This window comes from Anguilla rostrata, chromosome 12 (genome assembly GCF_018555375.3).
Source record: "Anguilla rostrata isolate EN2019 chromosome 12, ASM1855537v3, whole genome shotgun sequence".
NCBI classification, from domain to species: Eukaryota; Metazoa; Chordata; class Actinopteri; order Anguilliformes; family Anguillidae; genus Anguilla; species Anguilla rostrata.
The window spans coordinates 9,390,828-9,406,409 of NC_057944.1; the positions used below are offsets into that span (position 1 = coordinate 9,390,828).

A 15,582-nucleotide genomic window follows, 5' to 3' on the forward strand; every position below is an offset into this window, starting at 1 on the left:
CGTGTAAATTCATATTCAGAATGTTGCCGAGTTACGACTTGGTGGGGCGGCATTCCCCAGACCTAGAGCACAGAGAGTTTGGCACTTTCTCAGGGTTCCCTACAGAAAATAACCACAATGATCACACACGCTCAGCCCTTAAGAACATTAAGTTCTGTACCTTCTGACCTCCTGTAAACACACAGAATTCAGATACAACTTCACAGGTCCAAACAATAAACCCCCAAATTTGGGTTATTTCGTGTTCTCTCTCTTTTTTCTGCCGATTACATCATCACAATAGCCCCAGTCCAACGATCAATAATTCTCCCCATTGGACATTTAGCTATATCTGCCAATGACAACATATAACCAGTACTCTGTACTCTGATGAAAGTCACCAATTGTAGGATACTTGAACAGGCAAAATGGACATATAAGGATGTGCGTGAGATGCTATTTCAATTTCAGCCAACAAAGCACGTTTTTAATAACTTAGTGGTCGTCATTTTGCCAATAATAATTGCCAAAAACATTGAAACTATTGCTTTTACAGCTGCATAATCTTTGTGGGAAACTCATTTATATTTCTGAAATGCATCCTCTATCATTTCACATGCCAACCCCACATAATATCATTTCATGACTAGGGACGGGTATCATTTAGATTTTGATGATACCCGTGCAAAAACAATGAAACCTGAACCGGTAGTCCATCTTCTTTAAAATAACAAGCACATGACAACATTCAAGAATGTCTTTTTTTTTTTATTGCAAAGGCACGTCCCATTGTTTGAATCCTTTTGGGTGAAATACAGCCTCACTAAAGCAGTTCTGGCTGAATGGAAGCGAATCCTAGCAGCAATGCTCCAACATCTAGTATGAAGCCTTCCCAGTAGAGTTGAAGTTGATATAGCAGCAAACGATGGACCAACTCCAAATGAATGCTCATAATAGAAATGTTGGATGTCAGTTTTACATAGTTTTGACCAGGTAGCTTATGCACATTTGCATGTATGTGTACACACGTCTCTCTCTAGATTTAATTATCTTATGGTTCATAAATTCATATACATTCTCATTATCAGTTACTCATAACAAATACATTACAAAAAGAAATCATATCACAACAAAAATGTTTCAATGTACAAAAATGGAAAGTTACTCATGCAAACAAAGGACGGTCTATAAGTCATCGCAAAATCTAGGTATGCCACGAAAGGTACTGATGTCAAAATGGAGCCAAGTTACAACAAACAATATTTGCTATCTTAGCTAATAAAATTATAAATCTGTATTCCGAAGCAATGCTGAATGTGGGTGGCTCAAACTGTGTGTCATACTGAAGTGTCAAATAACAAAAATTGCCCCATGGAAGAAGACATAATTTTAATGAATGTTTTAAACAGCTGATGAAAACTTGCACTCCAGAAGGAATAAGTTTATACTTGGTTGTCAAGTTAATTCTAAAAAATATACAAGTTTTGGTATATGTGCAACTTAAAATAAGTATCAATTGCCAAATAGATACAGTACTATAGATAGATAAATAAATAGAATACTTTATTATCCTCATGGGGAAAAGTCTCTAGCAGCATTCACATTTACAAACAGATATTTATACCAAGTAACATGCAATCATTTACACTAGAGAAGGGGGGGCGGGGGTGAATAAAAAAATACAGATATTAAATACAGATAATATTTAAAGAAACATCAAATTTATTGTTTATGGGGCACATAAAGTTCAGACAAATGATTAAAATAGTATCATTTATTTTAAAATGTAAAATAACAGAAAATCTTATTTGTGATCACAATTCTCAGAACAAGATAATAATAGTACATTGTATTCATGAAGTCACGTAGACAACTGTTCACATAGTATAGTCACTTTAAAAAGTTTATTACAATAATAATAAGATTTTTCCACTATAAATTATTGCAATTTCACACTTTCATGTAAAACATAAACTTTGAAAGACCTCATTCTCTTCAGACGGTAAGATGAAAAAACACATGGCCAAGTTACATTACATAATTTAGGAAACATTGGGTAGCATTGCTTTGAAAGACAGCTTATTTAATTTGTGTGAGGTAAGACAGCCAATATTGTTTGTTGTAACTTGGCTTCATTTTGATATAAATACTTTCAATGGCAGGCATAGATTAAGCAAGTTTTAATTAATGGCTTGTAGACCGTGTTTTGTATGCATGAGTAACATGGCATTTTTGTACGTTAAAAACATTTTTTGTTGACATGAAGTTATGCAAAGGGGGCTGGATTCAAGTTGTGATTTACCCAGAGAATGGTATGAAACCAAACTAAATACCTTCACATATCCATTGTTTTCACCAAAATGGGCATTAATCCAATAATTCTTAAATACAGTAATATTTTTCAGTCATGAGACAATAACAAAAATTGTTAAGAAATAGTCACGCACCGGCTTCTTTAAAAGAGACAGGCATCAACCTTTTCTGTAATGTTTTCGTTCTGTTTTGATATGACATCTGCGCAGACGACATTTACTGAAACTACAGGCATTTAGCAGACATTCTTATCCAGATGCACGTACGCACAATGCCTACAGTTTTCTCTTACAAACAAACAAAGCAAACACCAGGGACTGAAGTGCAGTAATTCCCTAGAGGGGGAGGGGGTGCGTAAGGTCCTCAGAGAATAATTAATCATCAAGATTGCACACCTGACCCCCACCCCCAAATAAAAAATAAAATTTGGTTTCATAGTCAATATTGTAACACCGGAAACAGACACGCTCGACACAGTGGGCCGTGTGTTCCTGTATGTACAATTCAAGTTTCCCTGGCGGGGAACATATTATTCGGTTCACAGTCTTCATGCCCAAACCCCTCCACCATCTTTAGGAGAGTATCCAGAACAAGAGTTTGAGAAAGTGGAAAGTTATACCGAGTGCAAATGCTGTTTCCATTACAGGATTCTGCCTGGGGGGGGGTAACTGGAATGTGACACAAACTCAGTCCACCTCTCCTGTTTGGTTTCAAAACATGGTGGTGGCCTCTTTCCGCGCTGTTCCCTACACGCCTGAGCTCACTGTCCTGAGAAGACCGGGGGGGGACGGGGTGGGGGGGGGGAGTCTGAGGCGATAATGCTGCGAGTGCAGGTACGCCAGTCCTCCGAAAAATTTCACTAAAGTACAGAGGGCCCGCATTCGTCCGATTGCGCTCTTATCTTTACACTGCACCGCACGCAACAGAGGCACACGCTGCCCGCCTTTTAAATGGGAAGGCATGAAGCAAATCCACACACACTCTCAGTCTCAGCAAAGCTCACACTTACATGTGTGTGAGTGTACATGTGCATGGTGTTCTAAACGTTGCCTGGTACAAAATACAATGAAACGGATACCTTATGTTAGTCATCTTTTTCCAGATATCAACATGTTTTCTGTTAAAAAAAAAAGAAGCTAATTCACAGATACAAGCATTGCTGAAGGGAATTTCAACAACCAGGTTGGAAAACTCAGAACTGCGTCTCAGAAAGATCCAAAACAACCCCAGAACCATTCACGGCACCCCGATAGCCACGCTAAGCCGCTTCAGAACTGCGCGGGACGGCTCCACCACCACACAGGCACCTCCGTTCCCCCTCGTGTTCAGAGAGGGGCGGACACGTTGCCCCGCTAGCCTGCCGGCGCAGGTGCCGGAGAAAAAGTTTCTAAAATCTCCTTCGGCTCCACGCGCAGCCACAGGCAGCGTCGGGAGGAACTCGCGCTTTCCCACCGCTTTCACACAGAGCCGCGGAGGGGGAACTGGCTCTCCGGCGCTTCAGAAACGCAGTAATGTTTTTAAAACCCGCTGTGCTTTTCGGACCGGCCCGATTCTGGGGCGGATACGCGCGTCCGCAGCACGAACAGCCCCAGGCCCCAAACCTCCGGCTCTCCTGGAATCCCAGCACAAAGCTCTCCTTTGACTCTGACCCTGAAACTCCACACGCACCGATAAGGCTCCCCCTCTCTCTCTCTCTCGCTCTCTGCCCCTCTCCCTCTCTCTCTCTCTCTCCGTCCGCGGCGCGACGCACACAATCTCAGAAGCCCCCAAAACCGGAGCCCCCTCGCTCGCTCGAGCGTTTTTACAAGAGGATGCGGGGCGGAAAGACCCCAGAATCCCCCCGCTTTTCCCCGGCGCTCCACGTGTGCGCCGAGCCACGGTCCCTCCCAGCGCAGCGTTCGAAAGAAAACGGCATTGAGCAAACAACCGCGGGACAGAGAGAGGGAGAGAGCGAGAGGGGAGAGAGAGAGAGAGGGGGAGAGACGGGGAGAAAAAGAGACTCGCTCACCACAAAGAGAGGTCGACAAACGGCCAGAGAGGAGAAGAATTCCTTTTTTTTTTTCTTCCTCCGGTCCATTCTACACTGAGTTTCTGCCCAGTTCCCTTATTAGACCGAAGAGAAACTTGGAGCAGCTGAGTTAAGCCTGGGCCTCCCCTCCCCCTTTCCCTCCCCCTTTCCCTCCCTTCCTCTCCTCTCCCCGCCCCTCCCCGCCCCCAGAAGAGAGGAGAGAGGCGCTCGGGCCGCCTGTCAGGCTGAGAGGGGTGGTCTGCTTTGTGCGGCTGTGCACCTCAAACGTCCCTCCCCAATCACGGTCAAACGTCCCTCCCCAATCACGGTCAAACGTCCCTCCCCAATCACGGTCAAACGTCCCTCTTTCACAGACAAACATCCTCGTTCACAGTGACACAAAAGCGGGTGAGAGTGTTCTCCTCACACACACACACACGCACGCATGCCCGCACACACACACACACGCCCACACACACACACACACACACACACACACACACACACACACACACACACACACACAACACAAAGAAAAAGAAAGGGAATACACCGGTGATGAAGGGAGAGGGGTTTTGGCGTGGTGTGTGAGTGGGTGCTCTGAGGGGGGGTGGGGGGAGGAAACCGAGCGTAATCCTGGCCTGCAGTGACTTCCTCCCTCTGGCCTCTAATAAGCGGTTGCCCCGCGCTCCAGCGCTGGAATGCAAAGGGCCGCACTTCAGAGGCCCCGAAACACAAGCCTGCGAGTCACCGCACTGTGACCCGGGGTCAGACACGGCAAGAGTGTGTGTGTGTGTGTGTGAGTGTGTGTGTGTGAGTGTGTGTGTGTGTGTGTGTGTATGTGTACACGTGTCTGCATGTCTGTTCATATATGCGTGTGTGTGTGTGTGTGTGTGTGTGTGTACACGTGTGTCTGCATGTCTGTTTATATATGCGTGTGTGTGCGTGTGCCTGCACACAGCGTGTGTGTGTGTGTGTGTATGTGTGTGTGTGTACACGTGTGTCTGCACATATGTATGTGTGTGTGGGTGTGTGTGTCTGTGCATATATGTGTATGTGTGTGTGTGTGTGTGTACACACGTGTGTCTGCATGTCTGTTTATATATGCGTGTGTGTGTGCGTGTGCCTGCACATATATATGTATGTGTGTGTGGGTGTGTGTCTGCACCTGCACATACATTTGTATGTGTGTGTGTCTGTCTGTACATGTGTGAGTGTGCGTGTGTGTCTGTACATGTGTGAGTGTGCGTGTGTGTGTGCGCACACGTGCGTCTGTACATATGTGTGAGTGTGTGTAGAAAAGTTGGAAAAAGTGCTAAATGCGAGCTGCCAGAACAGAATCATTTCAACACATCAGGAACCTTAAGTGCTATAGGTGCTTTGAGCAGTAAACACAACATGGTTTTAAATTAAACAAAATACAAATGTATATGTGCATATACATGGTAAATGGTAAATGGACTGCATTTATATAGCGCTTTTATCCAAAGCGCTTTACAATTGATGCCTCTCATTCGCCAGAGCAGTTAGGAGTTAGGGGTTAGGTGTCTTGCTCAAGGACACTTCAACATGCCCAGGGCGGGGTTTGAACCGGCAACCCTCCGACTGCCAGACAATCGGTCTTACCTCCTGAGCTATGTCGCCCCATAGTCGCCCTGAGCTATGTCGCCCCATATATATATATGTATGTAATAGGGGTGGAGGGGTGGAGGGAGATGCCAATATTTGTATTTATATCTGTATTTCTTCAAAAAACAAAAATATTTGTATATGTATTTTTAAAAATTGGAAGTGGGTGTGGCCAGAATTGGGTGGAGTTTAATCCGGAAGCTGTATAAAATCTGAACCTTTATTTATACAGGGAAATCACATTGAGACAATGGGTCTTTAAATTAATTAATTAATAATAATAATAATTATTATTATTATTTTATTATTATTAATAATAATAATAATAATAATAATAATAATAAAAGCAATGAAACAAAATGCCAAAAACCGCTATTGTTCAGATATTAAAGTACTAAAGTCATGGTTTATGACTTCAATACTTCAATGACATCAATAATAATCCAGTTAATCAAAAGGTCATTTTATTTTTAAAGTTGTATGTAACAAACAATGACCAATATATTACATAGCCATAACAGGCTTTTACAACACTGAGGAAAACAGTCAACTCAAGTTTCAAATATTAACAAAATGTTTTTATAAATCAAAACATAGTTACTCATCCTTACTCTGAACTGCAGAGTATGAACTGCATGGACACCCCCCCCCCCACCCCCCCACCTCTACCTGAGGGACACTTAAGTCAATTATAAACTGAAAAAATAATCCCTCATCTTCATTATGTACAGTATGCTACAAACTCCTAATGAAATAAAAAACTACAGAATGTAAACCTAACGTTTTGTTGTTTTTTTGTTTGATAATACTAGTTCTCCCCTCTTTGCTGAAGCCCCACTTTACCTGTAAGTTTGATTTGCATAAGCTTAGATAAATTAAATTAAAAATCGAAAAGCTTCCCTGGATGGAATACATACGTCAGCTATTATGCTCTTACACAAAATTCACCAAGTTGTATATTGAGAAGACAAGCTCCTGCGCGTGTGTCGGATACATCCAGCATTACGGCATCGATTTCTGCACCAATAACGACCTAATTTGATAAAGATTATGAAACTGAATATTGCAAAACTATTTTCTTAAAATAAAGGACGCAATTCAATCAATTTGAGTTGCAAAACCTGGGATGAAACTCTTTTTAGATGAGTCTGAAATGAAAACCTGAAAAATTTGTCAACGTTTTTATTTCTAAATAGAAATATTCAAGGGAAAATGTATCTAGAAGAGCTAAAATGTGCATGACAAGACATAAAATAGAAATGGAATGGAAAGTAGTTAAAGAAATACGAAGCGCAATAATTTCTTCGGTCACAGTGAACTCAGCACATTTCTCCCTCCCCTCCCCTTGGAGTGTGTTTTTACACAGCCTACGCACCAACTCACTCCTCTGATCAATTCCACAGACGACGCGCAGCTTTGGTGGTTTGCTGGGACCGCACGCACACAGATCGGTTACATTTCATGCGGTCGTCATGTTGCTACTCTATTCAGTTTATTCAAAGTCTCAGTTTCAGTGGAAACCTGAAAATATGTTGGCACAGGGTTCCAAGCTTATCCTTTCTGTAACTAAAGCATCGACAATTACCCCTCCCCACCCCAAAGGCTTCATCAACTTCACCAGACGATTGCAGTGAATGAATTAATGCAGTCATGTGATTATATGCGCAAAGTAAATTACGATAGCGCTCGATTGGGAAACTTGTACCAAAAACGCTAGCCATTCAGTTGCTGAACAGCGTGCTGGAGCAGACAGCGACACGTTCACACCTGGGGAACAGCACCTGCTGTCTATTGTCCAGGGGTCGTGAAGAAAATGTCACAAACTGTCTGTATTTCTTTTGAGTCCATTTTTTCTAATCATAAAAAATTCCTTAGCCCAAAAATTTAGTAAAAAAAAAAAAAGTTGTGGAAAGACAATATAGCATTTACAGCGTTGCATGTAATTTTAATTATAAAGTCCCCAAAGTGCGATGGCATCGCTCTGGCCTATGTAGTATTAAAGGAAACTCCCACTCGCTGTCTCTCTGCAGGTGTGTGTGTGTGCGTCTAATTGAGATACTTGGTGCAGACTTCTGAGCGAATTGCATCAAAGAGATGGGGAAAAAAAAGATCCAAAACCAAATAATACTGGCCAAGTTCAGGAGGAGAAAACATTCAAGGAGAACGCGTTATTCAAGCATTGCCAAATATGGTATTTGTATTCGTTACTATCCCTAATATATATATATATATATATATATATATATTAGAACACTCGCCCAAAGTAACTATGCATACTATTCCCTTGTCACTCAGAAAGTTGTTGTCAATTTGTGGTAATTTCGCCACAAAGAAAGTGGAGAAAGCGTGAATGTACTGCGTGTCCCATCGCAGGGCACGGTTTGTGTTCTCTGGGGCTGCTCGCGTGACAGTGAGGAATGAGCGGGCCTTGAATTTCAATAAGAGCTTTACGGCCATCTTGCTTTTCCAGGGGGCTCAGAAGCTCCGGAGCAATTTCTCCCGGATCGATGAATGAAAAAGTTTGCCCGTATTTTACCATTAGCCCGCTAAGAAGCCACAGCGCTCCCGCCCCCTCATAAAAACATCAGGCGATAATGTGCAATCAATGCAGGAATGAAATTAAAGATATATAAAAAGCGCGGTGTGAGTGGCACGGGCTAAATCTTCATCAACGCAGAGAGCAAACAAAGGCACCCGCCCCTCCCCCGTTCGCTGTGCTAACTTTGGCGCACCGTTTACCCACAGTGCTTTGGGGGGGGGGGTGGGCAACGAAGCGCTAATGCTAACAGACTGCAGAAATAGTAATTTACTGCCAACCAGGAAAACAGCCAAACAGAAACCCCCCCAAAGTGGCTTTTGGGTTTGGAGAAATCGCCATGAGGGGAGAAGTTAGCCTGGAGCAAAACTGCGAATCGGGGAGACAACGTGACCCGCCGGCTGGTCAGGGGGGGTGTGGGGCTGGGTAGCGCTTCCACAAGCGTGTGCTGCCCGGGCCCAGTGCAAATTCAGCTCCGGGTTCAATTCAACAGCATCAAGTATCCAAGCAGACTGTGCCAAGTGACGACACACACTTTAAGGCAGAAAACAGTGCATGTACAAGCACACAAAGACATGTGTGTACACACATACTCGCATGCATACACACATACAAGCATGCACATGCACACACACGCGCGTACACGCACACATACACACACATACTCACACACATATACACACGCACACACACACACATGCACACAACACACACCACATCACACCACACGCACACACACATACACACACCACACACAGACTACCACCTACAAGGATCGTTGGGTTGGGTCGGGGGTTTTTTCCCCCAGTGCAGTCTGGTTATTTGAGGTGATGAGAGAGGGGGGCCTGGGGCTGAGTTCTGAGACGGGGGGAACAGAGCGGAGGAAATAAGGTGAAGAGCGGAGGGGGGGCGGGGCTGCACCCTGCGGACGCACCTTCAGCAGGGCCTGCTTAACCAAGGGCCCCGGGGGCCCCAAGGGGCCCCAAGGGGCCGTAAAACAGCCAGCTGGGCCTCCTCTCAGCCGCCGGGGAGAAATGAGATTCATGAGCCTTAAACCAGCGGGCTTCAGCACAGGCTAGTCAGGCAGGTCTGTGACACTTCTGCGTAAGCACAGAGAATGATCATATATAAAACAAAAACATTTCTAATTATATTACTCAGAAATAAACAAATACCGAGTAATATTATAAAATATGAAGTGTAGTATTATGATAACCTTTATGAATTACAGTAACACAAGAATACGTTATAATAAAGTAAGTCCTGTAGATACCATAAATAGCCAGTGATATGCTAACCGGTTGTTTATATACATGTATTTACATTTCACTTTATTTAAACTTTGCATTTACAAGTTTTTCAGCATTTAACAGAAAGGCAGTCCGGGTTGATGTGAGGGAAGAGCCAGGATTCGGTTAAAAAAAAAAATCATCATAATAATAATTTTTTAAAAAGGCCCCACCCACAGTTTTATGTCTACGGCGAACCCGAAGGTTATTAAACGCTGGCACGGGATCGGAAACCCGATCTGCCGTTTCTCCGAACGACGGAGATGCCCCGCCCGGACGCGCCCACGCGCCTTTCTTCACCTCAGCTGACCCCGTCACTCTCGGCGCGAGCCCAGAGACCAAACCGCGCGCGGGGTTCGCGTGGTGACCTCACGCTCACCCTCGCCGGCCAAAAACGGCCTCGTCCACGGACCGCCACGGGCCCGTGACGCGGGATTCACTTCCTCCCCAGTGTGACCGGACGGCCATGTCTCAACACCGCCCTCCAGACAATCACAAGACCTCACACCGCCCCGCCCAGGGGGCGAGGAGACTCGGCCACCCAGCGCCGCAAACCCAAAATAACCGAAAAACAACTTTCGCCGAAAAAGAGCTTCCCGAAAAATAGGAACGCATGACCTTCACTTACTCTGCAGCCTGAACTAGGCATATATGAACCTTGCTTCAGCACAAAAGCAGAACAAGCTAATAATAATACTTAAATGAGAAGTTAGGGAAATATATTCTTACGTTAAAGGTGCTGAAAATATGGGGAGATAAATAATTAAGACAGTGTAGCAGAACGGTCTGTAACTGCACTTGGTCCAAAATGTCAAGAAACAATAACTAATGAGATTTAAAGATTGGTGCTTCATTCCAGTCGTTTAGTTTTATGCAAGGCAGTGGATAACAAATTTTAGAACCCAGTTTGAAATTTTACAAAACAACAAAGATGACTTACGTGAACACACCAAGCACTCTTAAATTAGTATTTCATGATTATAATTATTTATTAAACAAGGCTATTTTTTGTGAAAAAATGAGTTTCTGCTGCTCCTGACAAACTGGACATTCTGAGCTGTACAAAACAGCGATGGCCACCAGAACAGCCAAGAACAACAGAGCCAAACACTGCCCGCATTCACCAGATAGTGCCTGCACTCGAAATACAGCAAATCATGTTCTGTCCCTGCTGGTCTATGTCTGTCACCTCTGATTGGTCAGTCTATGTTTGACCTCTATCTCCCCCTCAGCTGCAGGCACATCCCGCCCCCTCTCCTCCTACAGGGTGTGGAACATCCCGCCCCCTCTCCTCCTACAGGGTGTGGGGAACATCCCGCCCCCTCCTCCTACAGGGTGTGGAACATCCCACCCCCTCTCCTCCTACAGGGTGTGGGGAACATCCCACCCCCTCTCCTCCTACAGGGTGTGGGGAACATCCCACCCCCTCTCCTCCTACAGGGTGTGGAACATCCCACCCCCTCTCCTCCTACAGGGTGTGGAACATCCATGCAGCAAAGCCTGCTCACCACCTCTCACGGTACAGCCCTGCCTCCTCCTCGCATAGCTCTGCCTACACCCTGATTAAAGCCCCGCCCCCACAACTAGACAACCCCGCCCCCTCTGAACAAGCACAGCACTTAATATTTTAGGGGGATAGGCACAAGTACGAGTGCTCAAGGGATGGAAAGACTTGGGCTGTTCAAACTCCCAAAACTGTTTCCAGCACTCTAAAAGTTTGCCTGCACCATTATAAAAAGCAAGTGAAATAGCCTAATGGTTGTAGTTTCACCATTTGCTCTGGCACTGCAGCTTTAGCGGTTGGTTGTTTTATGGGAAATGAAGTTGTTTTATGGGCCTTTACTCAAATCCTTGCCATATAGCAGCTCTTCTAAAATGGGCGATTTTTCCAACGAGGTTGATGTCGTCAAGGATACTGTCAATGACGCTCAAATTAAGTCTCACCTGATTCAAAGGTGCCGTTTGTCAGAATTCTAATCAATATGACAGCAGGGTGTATAACGAGTGTAATGACTAATAACTGTTTTTATTAAAAAGCATCTTGACCTCTACACGAATAGCATTTTTTAAAAATGTAAATGCTGTGAGACCTATCTGACCAAAACTTTAAAAGTTTCATGATGGCAATTATTCTTTTCAATTGAGCATTTTTGGATTTGCAGTTGCAGAAATATGACATTATGAAATTAAACTGATTACTACACATAAATGGAAACAACATATTTTCATGGAAATCTCTAAAACTCAAACACAAATGCCAAAGTTTACTTTTCATGCGTGGACATCGGCCCTTTTTTGAATTTTTTCTTCGTTAAGTCGATCAATTATACGCGGAAGACATTCGGGAAACGAGACGAGCGGAAAAGTGAGGCAGAAACAGGAAATGAAACAATGGTCACTTGTTCCCCGTTTTTTTAACACGTCGACACCATGGATCCATTTAAATAACAGTGCTAGACAAAGAGATACATTTCCTCTCCCCCCCCGATCTACAGTTCGTCATGCCCCCCCCCCCCACCCAGGCACAGATCCCATGTTACAGGGCCCCCCCTCCCTGTAGTGGGAAGCCAGTCCTCGACCCCACGCTACCTCTGCCCATTCACCCCCAGGGGTCTCAACAGCCCTTGGTATAGCCCCCTATATGGGGGACTCCAATCAGTATTAGTGGTTGTCTGTACATGGAAGGATGCATAAAACATAACTTCATATACTTCAGAACAGCATTAGGCGCACATACGTTTATTCAAATCAAGATTATGTATTAAACCGATCATATTACCAGTCATATATACACTTGAGAAAACAGGTCAAAACTGTCTGACTGCAAGTCATGAAATTTGGAAAAGAAAATATTCTTCATCTGAAATTTTTTAATTTGGGTACCTCCTGGAACTCCTCTGTAGACCACTGCAGCTCTCACGCCCTTTCGTTGGAAACATTTGGCCTAAAACACACCCCAGTGGGAGCTTAAGTCCAATCTCTTACCTTCCTGCCAGCCCCCCAAAAAAGCTCCCCAGACGGTGCGTGGTTTACCAACCCCAAACATATTTAGGAATCGTTCTGCCCCGCCCTGCCCTGCCCTCCATCCCCAGGCACTAAACCACAGTAACTCAGATCATTTACACTCATGCACAGGGCTAGAATACACAATACCTTTCCTGCAGATTCATATTTAAGTCAAGTGCCCCACTGCAAGCTGGGTAAGTGCAGGCACACTGTGCAGTCACGCTGGCAGCTTCCTGAAAACACACAATCCCAACCAATCAAACGCGGTGCTTCTAGCTGCGCCAAGTCTTAGCGGGGAAAAGGGAGACTTACCAGCACAAGCTGCTGTGACTAATAACAGTAAGAGTCCGTTTGTTAGCGTTAGCCATGAGTTTGACAGGACTCTCCACCGAATGCAATGATTTTTACGTGTTCGGGGAGGGGGGGGGGGTTTGCAGCAGAAAATCCACACAGACTGAAGTACAGGGATCATTTTCAAATTTACAACATATTCAGTGAGAAAAAGATTATTTTTTCCTGGCATTTTTTTAAAATTCAAGGCCCAGTCCATCAACCACAATGTCCTTAGCTGACATGGCTGATGTCCAGCGAGACGCTTGGCACGGTCCGTAGGACGGCCTACTCTGGAACACCACCACCACAGCCCCTTCTCTACCCGTTAAGCTCTCTGCTTTCAACCTGCCTGAAAAAAGCAAGAACATGGAGGGCAGACTCCGCTCACCTCTAATGGTGAATATCCCTCATGAAATACAATTGTGTTAAAGTGATGAACAGTATTTTTTATGAGGCACAAAACAATGTATTTTAAAAAACTAGATATGAGTGTTGGTAATCTTTTTGTTCATCTTCCATAAAATAAAAACAGCCATTGCTAATCTAGTTGCCAGCGTTGTTATTTTTTTGTGGAGGTAATTTGGCATATAAATGGGTAAAGTTTTGATCGTCTGCCCACCTACAGTTTGATGTAATGTACGAGTGTCACTTCAAATCTTTAAAATCCATAAAAGCCAGGTAGCTGAACCAACTGTACACCCGAACAGCCAGGCAAAATAAAAGGAGGAATCAGTAATTACTACTCCTGTTTCACTTAAAGCGTTAAAAAGACTTGATATGCCTCAAAATACTCTCGGCAGCATTTTAAAAAGCCATCTGCAATTTCACATGATGAATTTTAAGCATAATTTTAACAGAAAGCACCTTGAGACTAAAATATGACAGGATCTCTGTGGAGCAAAAGGTAAAGGAATTATGATGATGATGGATTACCATTACTATTATTAGCAGTAGTGGTATTATCATTAGTATTAGCAGTTATTATTATTATTAGCACTTCCACCACTTAGCAAACCTTTAGCAATTCTGTTAATGCCAACCCCATTAGAATACAATGGAAATTAGGTCCAAGGTGAATTTATTTAAGGCATATCAACTAAAGCCATTTCCAAATCTACAAATATATGCCGATATTACATTAAACCAAAACTCTATTTTTATGGCACAGACTTTCTTTTAAATTCAGCTTTTAAAAGTAGCAGTTTCTCATTTGTTATAGTAGCAGTTATTCATCAGATTAACAAAGAGATTGCAAATACATGTTTAATGAAATGTAGCCATCACTGTTTTTCGGTACTGGATTTAGCTTTTTCATCATAGATATAAATAAATGAAATTTTCTAATAAATTCAGTCAAATATTTGATAATGTACTATTTTAAATGCAACAGCAATCGGAAAAACCAGGCCATAATTCAGTATAGTAAATTTGTGGAATACGTGAAATGACTGTGCAGGTTTGATTTCGGAATATATATGCTGAGAATTGCAGTTTACATGCTGGAAGCACACAAATCGCCTAATAAAAAAAGCCTTTTGCACTCCTGCAGTGTGTATCTATTTCCTTTATAAATAAAGCATTTTCCTCGATATTGGCCATTAAATTTGAGGACGTCCGCGCCTCGGATGCTGTTCCTGGGAAGATTTTAGTCTTTTTTTTGTTTGTTTTACAGGCATTTAGCAGACGCTCTTATCCAGAGCGACTTACAATGTACCCAATTATACAGCTGGATATATACTGGAGCAATGCAGGTTAAGTACCTTGCTCAAGGGTACAACGGCAGTGTCCTACCGGGGAATCGAACCTGCGACCTTTGGGTTACAAGACCAACTCCTTACGCATTATACTACACTGCCGCCTGCCTTAAGAAGAGAGCGGCCGACTGGCCTGTGTGAATAAGACCCCGGCGCGGGCGCGGTGCCAGAACCTTCCAGAAGACGAGGAGCCACTCCAGCGGTGTGAGGTGGCCCCCGAAGCGCCGCGCACCATTACAGACGACTCAGATTACGGGATCTGTGTCGGTGAGCGAACTCCGCGCTTAATCACGCTTAAATCTGTGCTTAATCACACGCAACGTCCACGGGCCCTCTCTGCTCTCCTGCACCAAACCCGTGGAAAATAACCTGCTTTTACCTCCGAATATACCCACCGCCCCTTCACCCCCCGAATATACCCACCACCCCTTCACCCCCCGAATATACCCACCACCCGTTCACCCCCGAATATACCGCCGTTCCGAATACCCCACCCTCACCCGATTACCACACCCACCCTGAATATACCCTCCACCCCGACTATACCCACACACCCCTTAAGCTCGAATATACCCTTCAACCCTTCACCCCAAATATACCCGCCACCCCTTCACCGAATATACCACACCCTTGCCGAATATACCTCACCAATTACCACCTTCACCCGATTACGCCACTCACTGAATATACCCTCCAACCATATACCCCTAATATACCCTCCACCCCTTCCCACCC

General features: G+C 44.0%; 1 long non-coding RNA gene across 2 annotated transcripts in view; it reads right to left on the reverse strand.

Annotated features, from left to right (window-relative positions):
* The window catches only part of LOC135236209 (uncharacterized), an 82,031-nt gene that overhangs the window by 60,777 nt on the left and 5,672 nt on the right, over positions 1–15,582 (reverse strand). The window contains exon 1 of one of the 2 annotated variants that reach the window (XR_010324529.1): positions 4,301–4,435. The exons of the other annotated variant lie outside the window; for it this stretch is intronic. This is a non-coding gene — a long non-coding RNA (uncharacterized LOC135236209). Of the gene's footprint in view, positions 1–4,300; positions 4,436–15,582 lie in introns of those variants that run through there. 2 annotated transcript variants of the gene reach the window in all.